This window comes from Eretmochelys imbricata, chromosome 6 (assembly GCF_965152235.1).
Source record: "Eretmochelys imbricata isolate rEreImb1 chromosome 6, rEreImb1.hap1, whole genome shotgun sequence".
Lineage (NCBI taxonomy): Eukaryota > Metazoa > Chordata > Testudines > Cheloniidae > Eretmochelys > Eretmochelys imbricata.
In genome coordinates, this window is record NC_135577.1 from 4,156,815 (window position 1) to 4,162,169 (window position 5,355).

The 5,355-nt window shown below is 49.5% G+C and overlaps 1 pseudogene across 1 annotated transcript; it reads right to left on the reverse strand.

The window, feature by feature from the left end:
* Window positions 1-1,808: 1,808 nt before the first annotated feature.
* LOC144266956 (apoptosis-associated speck-like protein containing a CARD pseudogene) lies at window positions 1,809-4,996 on the reverse strand (annotated as a pseudogene). The gene is made up of 2 exons (XR_013346512.1): window positions 4,650-4,996; window positions 1,809-2,117 (listed from the first exon to the last, which is right to left on the reverse strand). The product of XR_013346512.1 is annotated as an apoptosis-associated speck-like protein containing a CARD pseudogene (transcript).
* Between the last annotated feature and the right edge of the window lie 359 nt (window positions 4,997-5,355).

Sequence of the window (5,355 nt, forward strand, 5' to 3'; positions counted from 1 at the left end):
AGATCCCTCTGAGAGCCCCAATATTCCCACTCATGGACCCCCTGAGAGGCTACCCCAGTGTGTCCCCCCCAGTCAGCCCCCTCTTGACCCCAGTGACAGTTGGGGCCATTACTGCCCCTCCCCCCTCTGACTTGCACTGCAGGAAGGAGTTCCACAGGGCAGGGGAGGGGCAGTTTAACGGTTTTAACTGGCAAGGGTGGGACCTCGGGGGAGAGGGGAAGGCCCCTGAGGGAATATTGTGGCCCCCCAAGGGGGGGCTATTGGAGGGTCTCTGAGGAGGACATTGGGGACCCCTTCAGATGGGATTTGGGGGTTGTTTGAGGGGGTTAGGGTCCATGGGGGAATATTGGGTGCCCCTCACTGGGGATATTGGGGGCATCTTTGAGGGGTTGGGCACTCAGGGAGCTTTTGAGGGGGGGTCTCTGAAGCAGATATTAGGGATCCATGGAGGATTGTTGGGGGTCCTTAGTAGGGCTAGGAGGTCCCTCAGGAGAGCTTTCAGGAAGCCCTCATGTGGGTATTGGGGTGGTCTTTGATGGAGGCATTGGAGTCTCTGAGCGGAGATATTGGGGGCCACTCAAGGTTCCTATCATGAGGTCTCCCAAGGTTGTATATTGGGGTGTTTCTGAGAGAGATATTTTGGGGTGTCTCTGAGGGGGATATCTGTATGCAAGAAGCACTAGACTCACACAACAGTGTAAAGCATAGGGTCTGGAGGGGAGCAGGATGCAGTAGTTACAGCAGGGGGCTGGGAAGGGAGGGAGTTGGGAATCAGGACTCCTGGGTTCTACCCCTGGCTGTGTCAGGGGAATGGGGTCCAGTGGTTAGAGGGAGTCACGACTCAGCCTCAAAGATGAGACTTGTGGCTTTGTTGGACAGAGCTTTCTCCCCAGCCATCCCATGACTGTGACACTCACACCCTGACCATGAACCTCACTGTATGCAAAACAAAATGCAACTCGGTGGCTTGATTTAGCAACCAAATGAACCACCACAACAAAATCTGAGGGGAAGAAACGTAAAATATGTAAGATGCACGGGAAAAAAATATACACACTTGGATTGTGTTCAGAGCTCAACTGTGTAGGTGAGTGTAATATAAAAACTCTGGGTTCCATTCCTGCCTCTTAAAGCCGGCCTGACCCCGCCAGTCCCTGCAACATCTAGGAGATATGGGGATTGGGAGATGGGGCTCTTGAACTCTAGGGCACTAGTTTTAACCCAGCCCCAGGTTGGGGGGACTGGTATGCTTGGGGGGAGGGGGAATGGGATATGGGGCTTTTCCCCTACTGCGTACCAATCTACCTACAGGTTGGAAGGGCTGGCTGAGGGAGCAGCAAATGGGATACGACCCATTCGCCTGTACATCACCAGCCTCTAATGTAACTCTAAGCTGGGAGACTGGTTAGCTGGCTGGAGTAGGGAATGAGATAAAGGGCCCTTTACCACAAGGGCCCTTATTCCAGTGTTTCAAATCTCCCATACAGCAGTTGGGGACTGAAAGCTGTTCCCACTGGGAAGTCATTTGTTGTGAAATGAGTACAGGGGGCCTACTTCCTAGCAAAACAGGAGTCCACATCTCTATTTCCCCCCTACTTGCAATCAGGCTGAGGCACTGAACAGGCCACGAGCGCTGAACTCCCCTTTCCTATGATTGATGTCCCTCAAGGGCAGCCTGAGGCGTGGTGGAGCAGAAATTTTCCCTGCTGCTGCCAGGCTGTACTGTCTCTGGGCGTACACACAGGATTCACTCTCCAGGGTCTGCCTTTCCCCAGTGCTAAATGGACCATAAAAATAACAACGGTAAGTAACAACTGTAAAAATATCTCTTTATTTGTTCAAAAATAGGAATGGTGGAAATCTGTGGTCATCCCGAGCAGGGAAAGGCAAAAGCCGTAAGATGCCGAGACAGGAATTGGAGCATGGCAGGAGTGGCAGAGAAAGGTGTCTGCGATGCTTCTGTGATCTTCATTGTTGGCCATGGGCATGTGCAGAGAGACCCAGGTGGGTGGCAGGATCATGAGTTTTCTTTCTGTCTCTGTGTGGCAGGATTTGGAGCTCTTTAGAGGGAAAGTGCATTTTGTTCTCTGGGATGTTTTCTTTTTCATTAGATTCCCCTGTAGGGAGAATTTGGTAGGAAGTGATTAGCAAAGCATTTTTCATTGTGCAAACCACGAAGCACTTTGGAGTCATAAAGTCATAGAGTTTAAGGCCAGAAGGGGCCACTGGATCATCTAGTCTGACCTCCTGCTTATCACAGGCCACCAACACCAGCCAGCACCCAACAACTGTCATTAGACCAAAGTATTGCAGCCCTCAGGAGACTAGGCTATTATATGCCAGAGGCAGAGAATAGAAGGGATTGAGATGCTCCAGTGCCTGAGGCCCCTGCAATGACAGGGAAATTATTTAAGTGAGATGTACCCAAATAATCAGGTATATCCAGAACAATCAGATGCACGCATACAAAATGGGAAATGACTGCCTAGGAAGAAATACTGCAGAAAAAGACCTGGGGGTCATAGTGGATCACAAGCAAACAAGTCAACAATGTAACATTGTAGGAAAAAACAACAACAAAAACCATAATTCTGGGATGTATTAGCAGGAGAGTTGTAAGCAAGACACGAGAAGTAATTCTTCCGCTCTACTCCGTGCTGATTAGGCCTCAACTGGAGTGTTGTGTCCAGTTCTGGGTGCCACATTTCAAGAGAGATGTGGACAAATTGGAGAAAGTCTAGAGAAGAGCGACAAAAATGATTAAAGGTCTAAAACAAGAGCTATTAGGGAAAATTGAAAAAATTGGTTTGTTTAGTCTGGAGAAGAGAAGACTGAGGCGGGGACACAATAACTGTTTTCAAGTACATAAAATGTTGTCACAAGGAGGAGGGAGTAAAATTGTTCTCATTAACTTCTGAGGTTAGGACAAGGCCTTGAGTGCAGGGGTCTGGGCTAGATGACGTCTCGAGTTCCCTTCCAGTCCTACGATTCTATGATAATCCTGGCAAGTCACTTGTACTCACACACTGCAGAGGAAGGTGAAACTTCCCCCAAGGTCCCTGCCAGTCTGTCTTGGGGGAAAATTCCTTCCCGACTTTCTCTATGGTGATCAGTTAGACTCTGAGAATGTGAGCAAGAACCAGCCAGCCAAGCACCTGAGAGAGAGAATGCTTGATTTCACCTCAGAGCCTGGGCCCTCCCCATTCCGTTTTCCATCTCCAGCTTTGGCCATCCCTGATGCTTCAGAGGAAGGAGATAAAAAAAGCAACAACTCCAGAATACATTGGGATGGGGTGTGGGGGAATGTCCCTTCATGACTCCTGCAGGAGACCGTTTGAAACCCTGAAGCACGAGCTTTTTAGGAGCCAAAAATTAGGGAACTGTACTGAAGTGCAGCCACCTCTGGGGTGGGACATGCAGCTAAAAACCAAGTACACAGCAACACTACACAGGGATTGCTCATGCAGTGCTGAAATACGGCCATTTTCTGGAGTGAAACTGTTTAACAGCCACATGGCCATGCTATAGGAAAGAAGTGAAGGAGAAGCCTATATTTCGGGGAAACTACAGGAAGAGTTTAAGAAGTCAAAATGAAAATTCCTGAGCTGGGATCTGACTGGGAGCCTGGGCTTTCAAAAAAGTGTCACAGGATTTTTGTATGGCCACGGGTGATCAAAGTCTTGATTTTAAATCTCATCACACAAACACCTGCAGAAGCAACCAGCCTTTAACACTAAAGGAGTATGGTCCTCAAGAGTGGGTAAGTAAATAAACTTTTTTGGGGTCCATTCAAAAGCATCTGGCTGTCCAGATTTGGCCCATGGTCCACCTATTGACTACCCTGGCACTAGAAGCTTGAACTAGGACAACCTAAGTATTTTCTCACCGTTTCCAAAACTTCACATGCGAATAACTTTCAGAACAACGGGCCAGCTTGGAACTGGTACCACCTTGAGGGGAAATGACCCGGTATCCTATTCCCCAACACCCATAGCCACATATTCCCCCTGCCCTGGGGCAGGATTGGAATTGACACCCCCTAAAGGGAAAAAGCCCCGTATCTCATTCCCCAACCCCCATAACCAGCCAGTCCCCCGATCAGGGGCTAGATAGGAACTGGCAACCCCTAAGGGCAAAGACCCCATATCCCATTCCCTGCTAAGCCAGCCAATACCCCTGATCTGAGATTGGATAGGAGCCTGCACCCTCTATAGGGAAAAGTTTCTCAGAACCCAGCCAGGTTTCAGAGTAGCAGCCGTGTTAGTCTGTATTCGCAAAAAGAAAAGGAGTACTTGTGGCACCTTAGAGACTAACAAATTTATTTGAGCATAAGCTTTCGTGAGCTACAGCTCACTTCATCGGATGCATCCAATGAAGTGGGCTGTAGCTCATGAAAGCTTATGCTCAGATAAATTTGTTAGTCTCTAAGGTGCCACAAGTACTCCTTTTCTTTTTGAGAACCCAGCCAGTTACCCTGCTTTTAGCAGAGATGTTCCCTGGAGCAGGGATTAGCTTGACAGCGTCGCCCTCTTGAGGCCTTCTTCCTCCCTCCCAGAAATCGAAAGTGAAAGCAACAAAGCCTTTGATGAGCCAGAGGTGGGCAGAAATTACGCTGGTTGTGGGCCCAATCCGGAGTCAGATCCCCTCACCTCTTATACCCCCTCCAGCCTGGCAGCCAAGTGCCTCTGGTTGATGTCCTCCAGCACCTGCTTGGCCATCTGTATGGCTCCCGTCTCCAGGTAGTAGCTGATCATCAGGCTGCATACATCTAGATAGTCTGCCCGCTCCAGCCGACCCCGTGGGATGTTGCTGCAGCCCGAGGGCGGCTGGGCCTGGTTCAGCTTCACCTTGAACTTCTTGAAGTCCATCTCTTCCAGCTCCTCCAGGACATTCTCCAGCCGGTCCCGTGCGCTCATTCGTATTGCAATGGCAGCCAACACAGCTTCGAAACTCTCCTTTTTCCTCCTCCTGTGTCTCCTCCCCTGTCTCCTCCCCTAGCCACAAGGCAGGGCAGCACTGAGAACCAATGCTCTGAAAAGCAAATGATTTCCTGGAAACCAGGGCATGTTGGCTTTCTGTAATGCGCTCCAAATCCCTGTGGAAATTGCACCATGTACCTTATCAGAGACTCATCAGCCCCTTAGGGAGCTGGGGTGGGGTGGGGTTTGAAACTGCCTTCCTCCTTTGCCCTCTCTCTTTCTGACTAGTTAGCCTTGGCAGACTCTGTGAGCTATCTGAACTCTTTTAAAGCTATCCGCTACCCAGACTGATTTCCTAGGGAAATGTGATAATTTAGGGTTTGATGCTAATTTTTTGTTTGTTTGTTTTTTACCCAGGGGAGCAAAATGTACAGGC